This window comes from Drosophila pseudoobscura, chromosome X, assembly GCF_009870125.1.
Source record: "Drosophila pseudoobscura strain MV-25-SWS-2005 chromosome X, UCI_Dpse_MV25, whole genome shotgun sequence".
Classification (NCBI taxonomy): Eukaryota; Metazoa; Arthropoda; class Insecta; order Diptera; family Drosophilidae; genus Drosophila; species Drosophila pseudoobscura.
The window spans coordinates 20,402,935-20,414,230 of NC_046683.1; the positions used below are offsets into that span (position 1 = coordinate 20,402,935).

The following is an 11,296-nucleotide window of genomic DNA, read 5'->3' on the forward strand; positions in this document are numbered from 1 at the left end:
GTAGTACTAAATATATAAGTTCAATTAGGTTTAAGCCCAGCGCTGGTCAAGAATATAAAAACAAACATATAAGAAAAATTTAAAGTGGATCAACTAACTTTAGAGTTTGGAAAACTAAAAATGATTAACTCACAAACAAGGACCGATCTCACTGCAGATCTGGTCAAACAATTGATAGCACTTCAAATTTCACAAGTACAGGAGCAAATAGTAAATTTGAAACAACAAATAGAATCTAAATCCGATCAGGTATCAGATTATCAGGCAGAAACAATAGATGAGACAATCAAAGATGACACCACTTTAAAAGTAATAGAATGCCTATCAATTTTCAATGGTGGATTAAACCAATAAGTAGGATGGAGGGAAGCTGCAGAAACTGCAGTGAAATTATATAAGAAAGGAAGTAAGCAATATTATATTGCCTTAACAATTTTAAGAAACAAAATAGCAGGACCAGCACATGACGCACTGACCAACCACGGGACAGTTTTAAATTTTGATGCCATACTTTCACGACTTGACTTTGTTTACAGTGACAAGAGTCCAATTTACATAATAGAACAGGAGTTAAGCGTTCTCCGACAAGGGAACCTTTCAATAATAGATTTCTATAACGAGGTTAACAAGAAAATGACCTTGTTAATAAATAAGACAATAATGACTCACGGAAAGGACAGTGAAATCACAAAAGAATCAAATAAAAAAATTAGAGACAATGCCTTACGCATTAACGCATTACGCGGCAGTGCAGAAATCCTATTTTCATTGAATCCCCCAGATTTACCGAATGCCTTGGCAAAGGTACAGGAATTGCAATCAAATAACATACGGAGCCAATTTGCCTACCAATTCAGTGGCCCCAGAAATTCAGGGAATAATAATTACAATACATTAAGATTCAACAAACGACATCCAAGGACTAATAGTTCACCATTCGACAAAAAAAGGGATTTTCAGAGGAATAACATGTCATGGGGAGAACCCTATTTCTTGGGTAATAGACAACAAAATCAGGCCCCAGAACCAATGGAGGTAGACGAATCGATACAAATCCGGAATCGACAGAACAGCAATCAATTCAGGGGAAATAATAACAATAGAAATTATCGGGAGAATAATAACGGTTATTATAGGAGAAATAATAGCAATTATAACCAAGCCCAGCATTTTAGGGCAAACGTAGTACCGAATAATCAATCTAACGCAAATCAAGCGCAGAAACGAAAACCAAATGAAACGCCGGAACAACCGGCTAATAAAGCAATGCGGATAAATAACATTGAAGAGGACAATTTTTTAGATCAGTCCCCACAGTAGGTCTGCCCTACTTAAAAATAATAGAGAGAAAACTAAACAAAGAATTAAAAGTTTTGATAGATACGGGAGCAACTTCCTGTTATATAAAAAAGGAAATTTACGAAAATAAAAAAGAAGTATCAATTTATAAGAAAGTTGCTACAGTAAAAAAGCTTCGTTCTCTTTCGTAGTGATCAGACGTGTTTTTGTTTTACGCTCCGCATTTTTCCTTTTGTTTCGAATAAACAGCCGGAGTTTTCCTAATTAAATTCTAAATATACTTTCTAACCAGACAACAATCTGGAAACCTATTCATTTACGCGAGTGCATGCCTTTTGATTTGTGTTAAAATATTATTTAACTTTTTATTTTTCGGCGTCGGCTTGTGTTGTGTTGTGTTGTTGCAGTGAGTGAGTATTGCATTGCAGTCCGCTCTCGTCTGGTAGCTTTTGTTGTCTTATCACTCTCTCGCTATCACCTCAACCTCAATAACTGTTCTTTCTCTCTCGCTCTTTCAACTTTCTGAGCAATAGCGCTCTCTGTCTAGTAGCTCGCGCTATAACCGCTCTCCACTCTGCTCTCTTTTTTTCTTACCAATTCCGCTTTGAGCGTTGTCTGGCACATTGGTCTGATACCAATTTGTTTTGGAAATTTTTAATTTTTTTGATTTTAATAAAATATTTGAATAATAAAAATAAAATGGAATTCGCTGTGGTCTGCGCCAAAAAAACCTGCAAGAAGCAGATCACTCACGATCAGCCAAATGTCCCCTGCTGGCTCTGCGACAGCGTAGTCCACGCAAAATGCGCGGGATTTTCTGGCCTCGTGAGCGATGCCATAGCCAAACGTAATGGCTTGCATTACAGTTGCGAGGCATGCCGTGCGGTGGAGAAAGACATGGTGGCTTTCATGAGGCAGACGCGGAGTGGCTGGTTTTAAAAACCAATACGATCGGCTCCTAGCCATGGAGGCTCAGTTTAGCGGTTTAAAACTGCTGAATGAGTCTCAGAGGCGCAAAAAGGTCACTCCGCGGGATCTGTAAGTGCCAACCGTCACTCAGCCGTGCGCCGCCGAAAAACTGACTCCGACCACTCCAAGTGTGCAGCAGTTGATCTCGTTTGCCACTCCAGAGGCAACGACAGCTGCTGGCGATGCAGATTCGGTAGCCGAATTCATCGCCTCGGAGAATGTGCAGCCAAGTACGTCTGCTGCGTCCGTGTCCGTGGTGTCCGCAAGTTCACTAGTTGTCCCGTCTATCCCGATCCCACCAGTAAATAGACGTTCCGGACCTCCGGATATTGCCACCACAGGTACTAGACCTGCGGTGACTAAACCACTGGTGGGAGTCCCACCAAAACGACAAGTTTTTGTTTCACGGCTGGCCCCTGACCTCACATTTAATGATGTAACTGCTTTCATTCAAAGCAAAATAAAAGCCGTGGGTTTAAAGGTGGAGAAATTTAACTTCTCTTATGCCAGGGAGATAGCGTCGTTTAAGATAAGCATCTCCCCAACTCAATTTGACACCATTTGCTCCACCAAATTTTGGCCGGAGCATTTGGTGGTGAAGGAGTTTAAGGCTAAGAAGAAGAATAGGCCCCCCATATCGCTTCCAAATCTTTCCAGCGTGCCACCCTCAACCTCAACTTCCTCTTCCTCAACTTCCCGTCTTGCTCCGACCTTTCCAAAAAACTAACTTCTCTTTTAGTAACCTATCAGAATGTAAGAGGCTTGCGTAGTAAGCTCAGCATTCTTTTCCGGGATAGTGTTGCATTTGCTTCCCACGTTATTGTGTTTACTGAAACCTGGTTAAAGCCGGACATTCTTAGTTCCGAGGTTTTGGCAGGTCGGTACACAACTTTTAGAAAGGACCGTTCGTCTCGACGTGCAGGAGGGGTTCTAATTGCAGTGGACTCTTACTTCACGTCAGAACACTTCACAGTCCAAGTTCAACAGGAACTGGAATTCCTGTGTGTAAAACTGATTCTTCCCGCTTTCGCTATATTCATTACTTGCTCGTATATCCCACCTTCTTCGGATATTTCAATTTATGAGCAGCACTTGTCCGCTTTAACCGCTGTTGCTTCCTCGCTATCTGATAAAGATCATATGATAGTTCTTGGTGACTTCAACTTGCCAGGAACTGTTTGGTCTTCGGTAAACGAGTCTAGTATCCTAGTGCCCATGTCACGACATGACTTTGTTGACGGCTTGCTTGACCTGTCCCTGTCTCAAGTCAATCATGTGAAAAATTCCTTGGGTCGATTGCTTGATCTATGCTTTGTATCGGATCCGACCATAGTGTTGTTAACCCGAGCCCTTCCGCTCACTATACCTGAAGACGCCTACCACCCTACTTTCGAGGTGTCGCTAGATATAGGACCAACTGTATTGGATCGGTCGAGTAGACTACCTGAACGTGTCCGCTGCTTTCGTAAAGCCGAGTTTGCGAAGCTTAATAACCTCATTAGGGATTTTGATTGGTCCGCTTTGTACTTGTGCACTGATGTCACAAAAGGCACAAACATCTTTTACAATGCTTTTGGCACATTTTTTGATTGTTGTGTCCCGCTTTCTTGTCCGATTAGATCTGGAAAACCCCACTTGGTTTACCAAAGAGTTATCCAGTCTAAAAAACTTAAAATCAAGACTTTATAAAAAATTTCAAGAAGTGGGTTCTCCTACTTCTCACTCTCGTTATGTAATAGCTCGGTCAAACTTTTCAGTTCTTAATGCTCAATGCTATAAGAACTACCTATCTCGTTGCAGGATACGTTTTTCTCAGGACCCTAAACAGTTTTACTGCTTCGTAAACAGTAAGCGTAGAACGTCCGCACACCCATCCTCGCTATCATTTTGTAATACGTCGGCAAATAATGATCAGGCAATTGCCGATCTTTTTGCCCAGTTTTTCCAAACTACCTATTCTGAGGAACGCTACTCTGGTCAACCGTACCCATACGGATTACCGAGGTCGAACGGCATTTTCAGTCCCTTGTTAAATGAGTATTCCCTACTTCAAGATCTTCGACTAGTTAAGCCGGTGTTTTCACCGGGTCCAGACGGGGTTCCAGGTTGTGTACTCAGGTACTGCGCCGAGGCTCTGTGTGGACCATTGCTTAAACTATTCACCATGTCCATTGATTCATCTTGCTTCCCCCCAATCTGGAAGGAATCGTTTATAATTCCTCTCCATAAAAAAGGTAGTAAGTCTGATGTAAAAAATTATAGAGGTATAGCAAAGTTATCCGCTATTCCCAAATTGTTTGAGAAGGTTTTAACTCCGCACTTGCAACATCTCTGCAAGTCACTTATATCTCCAACTCAGCATGGATTTATAAGGCGGCGATCAACCACCACGAACTTGTTAGAGTTTACCTCTTTCATTATTAAAGGCTTTCAAGGTAACTTACAGACGGATGTTATTTACACCGACTTTAGTAAAGCATTCGACTCTGTAAACCATTCCCTTCTAGCACATAAACTTGACCTTTTAGGGTCTCCGCCCAACTTCCTGAGATGGATTTCTAGCTATCTTTGTTCTAGGTCTCAAAAGAGTCCTCTTCAAAAACTCCCTCTCTTTACCAGTAAAGGTTTCTTCGGGAGTACCACAGGGCAGCCATCTAGGCCCCTTACTCTTCACACTCTTTATTAATGACTTGCCTTCGGTATTAACATACTCTCGAGTACTTATGTATGCGGATGATGTTAAACTCTGTGTCCAGTACAAGGACATTTCATTTCATTCTCGCTTGCAATCCGATCTCAATAGCTTTCAGTCATGGTGTTGTGCAAAATTGTTACACCTTAATGCCTCGAAATGCAAAGTAATGACATTTCATCGTTCTAGCCCATTGTTGGCTACCTATACCCTATTTGGTGGTTCTCTTGAGAGAATTACCCTGGTGGATGATCTGGGTGTTATGTTAGACCCGAAGTTAAAGATTTCCGAACACATTTCTACCATGGTAAATAAGGCCATGGGCGTACTTGGGTTTATAAAGAGGTGGTCAACGGAATTTGACGACTCCTATATAACAAAGAATCTCTATACTACGGTAGTTTGTCCGATTTTAGAATACGGCTCCTGTGTATGGTGCCCTCAGTACAAAGTACACCAGGACCGTATAGAATCAGTACAGAACAACTTTTTACTCTTTGCTCTGAGGGGCCTTAACAGGGATGCGGGTGTAAGACTCCCATCTTACTCTAGTAGACTACTATTAGTAAACATTCCATCCTTAGTTAACCGTAGAAAAATGCTTGGTGTGATATTTGTGCACAACTTGATCAGGGGTAACATAGACAGCCCTGATCTGTTGAGCCGCATAAACTTCACGATTCCTATTAGACTTGCTAGAAATTTTATACCGTTGTTCCTTCCACTTTGTGGATCGAATTATTCCTTGCATGAACCATTTAGGGTCTTATGCTCGGATTATAATTACCTCTACCATATTATATCCAACACTAATTAATTCTCTTCCTCTTATTACATTATTAATCCTTACACACCTTTCTATTAATTAGTAACTGTAGTGGTATTTGTATTTTGATTGCAGGCTTAGTTTCTTAGTAAGTTTAGAGCTAATTTTCCTCGAATGTTAGTCTAATATCTAATAAAATGGAGGTGGTTAGATTTTATGCGTAATTGAATTACGAATCGAGCATATCTTAGAGCCGGTGGTAAAAGATATCTAAAAAAAAAAAATATTTTGCCTGAGACGTATTTTCGTTATATTTTCAGTATGGAAAATATACCAAATCAGTATATAATTTGTGTGTTTGATGTATGAAATAAGTATTAATCCAATTAACATTGTTTTCACAGAACCTGTGCCAAAAGAACAGCTTCTAGATCTTGCATTAGCCGGTTGTGTTTTTTTCTTATCATAATATCATACAACATTGTGGTCACTTTCTTTTGATATATCATCGCATCTCTTTAATTTGATTTTTCTTTGTGTTAATAACCTGTGTTTCGTTTGTAAACAAGTGTTTAATACAAATCCAATATTCGCAACGTAACGTATCGGACTCGTGCAGGCAATTTGTTATTGTTTTTTGCCCAGTCTGCTTTTCGTTATCGCCTCTTCGGTGTGCACTGTTCTCGCGCATCACGTTTGCATCGCCCACACTCTCTCGTGAGCATAAGCAAGCCTGCTGCTCGCATTGTTGCTCTCACTCTCTCTGGATTGCCCATACTCTCCCTCTTTGTGGACTATTCCTTTGTGTCTCTGCTCTGGTGAGCTTATTGCTCGTTTCCTGCACTTCGTTGGATCATCTGCGCTGAGTTATGGCCGCTGCTGCTGATTGTCGGGCTCGCTCTGCTGTCTGCTCTCCCATTTTACCTGCGCTCTCACTATGTACTTTTATTATTTTTGCACAGTGATTTGACTGATGTCAATAATGGCGATCGTTTGTAGTGCAAAGAAATGTGAATTCGGTGGTGTAATCATTGGTGATTCATTCCTTAGCTGCTGGCTGTGCGACCATTTTGCCCACATAAAATGTGCTGGTGGCGGAAATTTTGGCCGGCTAAATGATCTGATCTCGAAACGCATGGGCCAGTCTTGGTCATGTCTGGCTTGTCGGGAGATGGAGTCCGGAAACAATTTGTGGCTCTCAACGAGAAATTTCTTGCCCTTGAATCGCAGTTTCTTTGGCTCAAACTCTTGAGCGAATCGCCTAGACGGAAAATTCCGCATAATGATACCAATCTCTTGCAACCTAATCCGATTGGTACGACTGCCTCCCGCCTTCATCCATCGGAAGCATTTGTTACTCCGTGTGGTCATGCCTCGCCGATATCTGTAAATCCGCCAACGGAGGCTCCGGTGTTCTTTACACCGAGCAATGTGCTTCCTTCAAGCATCCAAGTTCCCAACAGCATCAACCCCATCCCTGCAGTTTCTGCTTCCGTCACATCTGACGTGGTGAGTGCTCCTAGTGCGGGTGTGTTGGTTGCTGGTGATGTCTTGCCAATTCCCGCTCCAGCCGTTGCTGCCAAGTCTTCTGCCCCAGGACCGAGATCTCTTTTAGGAGTGGCTCCACCATCTTGATCTAGCTCGGGACTTCAACTTAGAGCAGTGGTCCCTCGGAAAGCAATATTTGTTTCTCGTCTTATTCCTGGGGCTATAACGCAGGACGTTAAGCCACATCTTTCCTCTAAACTTAACGCTTCGCCTGATGATATAGTTGTGACTAAATTTACATATAAACATAAGCGCAAAATATCATCCTTTAAAATTGTTCTCCCTGATTCTTTACTATTCAGTTCTCTAGAACCGTCAATATGGCCTGAGCATACAATTAAGCATGAATTCCTTCACAAAGATTCGAACCCGATTCCCAGAATTACCGAATCTGCTGCTCCAAAAAACTGAAGTACCATTTTTCTATTCACTATCATAACGTTCGCAGTTTGTTGGGCAAACTGCGTCAAATTCATACTTATGCGTCTTTTGATTTCGATGCCATCGCGTTTACGCGAAACCTGGCTTAACTCTGTAGGGGGCATGAATCGACTTTGTAAGTGTTGAAAGGTGCCTGCCGATCAGCTGCCTGGGCAGCTGACCGCAAGATTGACAATTATCGAAATCAGCCGAGGTCAGGGTTGCTCCAATTTGACAACCTAGAGGGCGTAACCTCCCCATGCAAGAGTGCATGCAAATGTCAAGTGGCCAGAGCAGGTTTCCGGCTTCGATCTTTTCCTGTGCGATAATCAAGCCGACGAGTCGTGTTTTTTTTCAATCAGTGAAAAGTTTGCCATCTGCGCCTAATTCCACTAAATAAAGTCGAAAGTGTGTACAGTGCCGGAAGGTTTATAAGTGTAGCCGTTTTCTGCGGGAGCAACCTCTTCTGTGGGCGTTCTAACCCAGAGAACCGCCAGAGGCTGGATTAATCTGTGTACATCCACGGATACCGCTGCCACTGCGGTAAGATAAATGTCGATCCCCGTTCTCCGGACGAATATCTAATAGAGGTAACTCCTATTTTCCGCAGCAAAAGATTTCCTGCGGAAATTGTGGACCAGCTCCTCGGGAAGACGCCGCCTTACGCGCCCCAGCCTAGCGCGACCCGTGCTAAGGCGCCGTAAGGCACCCCACGTTTGCGGCACCAAAGAGTGACCAGCAAAGTGGAGTACTTCGACCCGCCTGGAAATCGCAGGCGTCAGCATACTGGTTCATCGTTTTCCCGGATCCGCCGAGAGGCTCCGTAGATTCCACGTGCCGCATCAACAAGCGATCCGTAACCGAGACCGCGTCCACTGCTCGTGGGCTGATATTCTCGTTCCGTCGGCCGCTCCCCGTCCCCAACCGGCGCCCATGTCGCCCGGCGAGGAGTTTGTGCTGGCAAAACCAGGCGCATTCGAGCCCTGCAACGTTTAATGTTCTAAAGACTTTCAAAGAAAATACAATCTACCGTTCCCGCTTCAACAGACTCCTGTATTAATAGAGTTTCGTCGATGTAGAATCCAGATCTCGGTCCGTGTTTCAAAAATGGCGCAGTAAAGCCGGTGTTAAAGAAAGTTACGGCCCGAGAGCAGCCCAGCAGAATTAAAATTAATAAATACGCTCTTCGGACACCTGATTCCAGTTCCGCCTATCCTCTCCTTGGCAGGCAGTCCGATGCGATTCGCCAAACCCAGTTAGAAAAGTAATTGAGCTGCAGGCCATCCCGTCGAATCCGCCAGAGACTCGAACCAATGAACAAGACTCTAGAATCGCTCCTTTGAACAAACAAATGAAGTTCCTAAGATTTAGCTTTAAATATTAGTTAGGCCATTCCGTCGAATCCGACAGAGACTCGAACCCATGAATAAGACTCTAGAATCGTTCCTTTGAACAAACAAATGAAGTTCCTAAGATTTAGCTTTAAATATTAGTTGCACCCGTTCGAATTAAGAATTTATATGAAATATTGGAAAGAATTAGAGGAAATTGTAAGAAATCTAAAAAGCACCCGAAACAAAACAGAAATTTATTGGATTTAGAACTAACCCCGCCTGAGGGAAATCAAAGGTCTCGAAAGCACTAATGTAAACGAAAGAAAAAGGATAACGTTCTATTTCAGCAGTCGCCGGAAGATCGATCTTTCGCCGATGGAGAAACCTAACTGCGTGAGTAAAATCCTGCGACTTTCGTTTGGTTCTAGTGGGCGCGCCCAATCCTAAGCTCTCGAAAAGAAAATAAGAAACGAATTTACGATAAAATCGCTAATGAATAGCAACACTCTTACACTTTCCTCACTATATCCTATATTGCCAGTTGTATACAAGCAACCGAATTAAAAGAAAATTTAAATGAATTTGTGCCAGGAATAACCTGCTAACCTTAAGATACACCTTAATTATTAACTCCACCTCATATCACTTTATATACGCCTCAGAATCTCTCATATAAATATACTCGCTGTAGATCTCTAGAATTCGAAAAATATGCCATCACTGAATATATTAGTTTTAACCGTTTTTCGAACAAATATATAATGGAATTTAGATAAAGATACAAAAGGATGAACTCTGTGCCGGCGTGCGTGTAACCGCGATCTAGCTAAAGGGGCCATCTGAAACTTCCGGTTTTGAGGAAGATGGTCATAGGTTGGGTGGGCAAAATAAGCTACCACACTGACATCCGTGGGATAGCAACCGATATCTCCTCCTCTTTCCCTCACTCTTCACTCTCTTTCTACTTTCTCTCTCTCTCTCTCCCTCATCTTCTCCTCCCTTCTCTTCTGCACTCTCCCCTATTCTTTACGGAGCGTTTCTTTTATCTTTTTGTCGTTCTACCGGTAGTTCTAGCACCGTATAGTCGCAGCACGCTCAATTCTTAGGAAAATAAATCGTTAAAATAATCGCGTGATAGTGTTGCTAAATGGAGACGATCTGTACGCGCAAGAACCACCACCCCAAAGCCGACGAGCTAGAGCCGGAACATTTAAAGCGTGCCCCGCCTTTGCAGATCGCCCCTCCTGTCCGTCTAGCGTAGACGAGCGTTACACGTTACAACTCTTCTATCAATGATCATGAAATTTTCATTGATAGTTACACTATTAGAATGGACCGCCCATCTTTTGCAGGTGGGGTTCTGATTGCAGTTAAATCTGTTTTCTCATCTGAGTTATTCCCATTTAATAACATTCACGGAATTGAATTTGTTGCAGTCAAAGTTCGTGTTGGCTCCGCATTTTTCTATTTAACCTGCTCTTACATTCCTCCCAGGTCTGATGCTGAGCTTTACTTACACCACCTCTCAGCAATTAATATTGTTGTTTCTGCATTAGGGTGCAATGATCGAATTATTGTCGTGGGGGACTTTAACCTCCCATCTCTTTCTTGGCTGCCTTGTGATGACGCTAACCTGTTGTTTCCCAATTCCCATAATGACTTTATCAATGGGCTAACGGATACTTCCCTTGTCCAAATTAATGCCGTTAAAAACATTAGGGATAGACTTCTTGATCTCATGTTTGTTAACGATGCTTCTCTTGCTACAGTATCTAGAGCATGCCCAATATCATTCGCTGAAGATCCTTACCATCCCACTTTGTCGATATACCTTTATCGATTTAGATCTACATCTCTCGCGTGTTGATTGGTCGTTTCTTGATTCATTACCGAACATAGATACATCTGTTAGGTCGTTTTATAGCTCTATTTACTCCGCCCTTAATACAATTGTTCCAGATATCACTGTACTCGTATCGTCCAAGTCTCCCTGGTTCTCCAAGTATTTGTCATACTTAAAAAACAATAAATCCCGGCTCTATAAAAAGTACCAGAAGTCGGGCTCCACGTCGGCCTTAGCTCTATACTCCTCCGCTCGCTCTCTGTTCCTTGCCGTTAATAGTTAGTGTTATAATCATTACCTTTCACAATGTAGTAGTAAATTTCGTAGTGATCCTAAAAAATTCTATTCGTTCGTTAACTCTAAGCGTAATTCAAACGCTTTTCCTTCGACTTTTTCTTCTTGAGTTTTCTAACCTAATCCACCGT

At 42.4% G+C, this 11,296-nt stretch overlaps 1 long non-coding RNA gene across 1 annotated transcript; it reads left to right on the forward strand.

Annotated features, from left to right (window-relative positions):
• Window positions 1-7,806: 7,806 nt before the first annotated feature.
• On the forward strand, window positions 7,807-9,491 carry LOC26533797 (uncharacterized). The gene is made up of 2 exons (XR_001452177.2): window positions 7,807-8,237; window positions 8,305-9,491. It is a non-coding gene; the product is annotated as an uncharacterized lncRNA (long non-coding RNA).
• The last annotated feature ends 1,805 nt before the right edge of the window (window positions 9,492-11,296 follow it).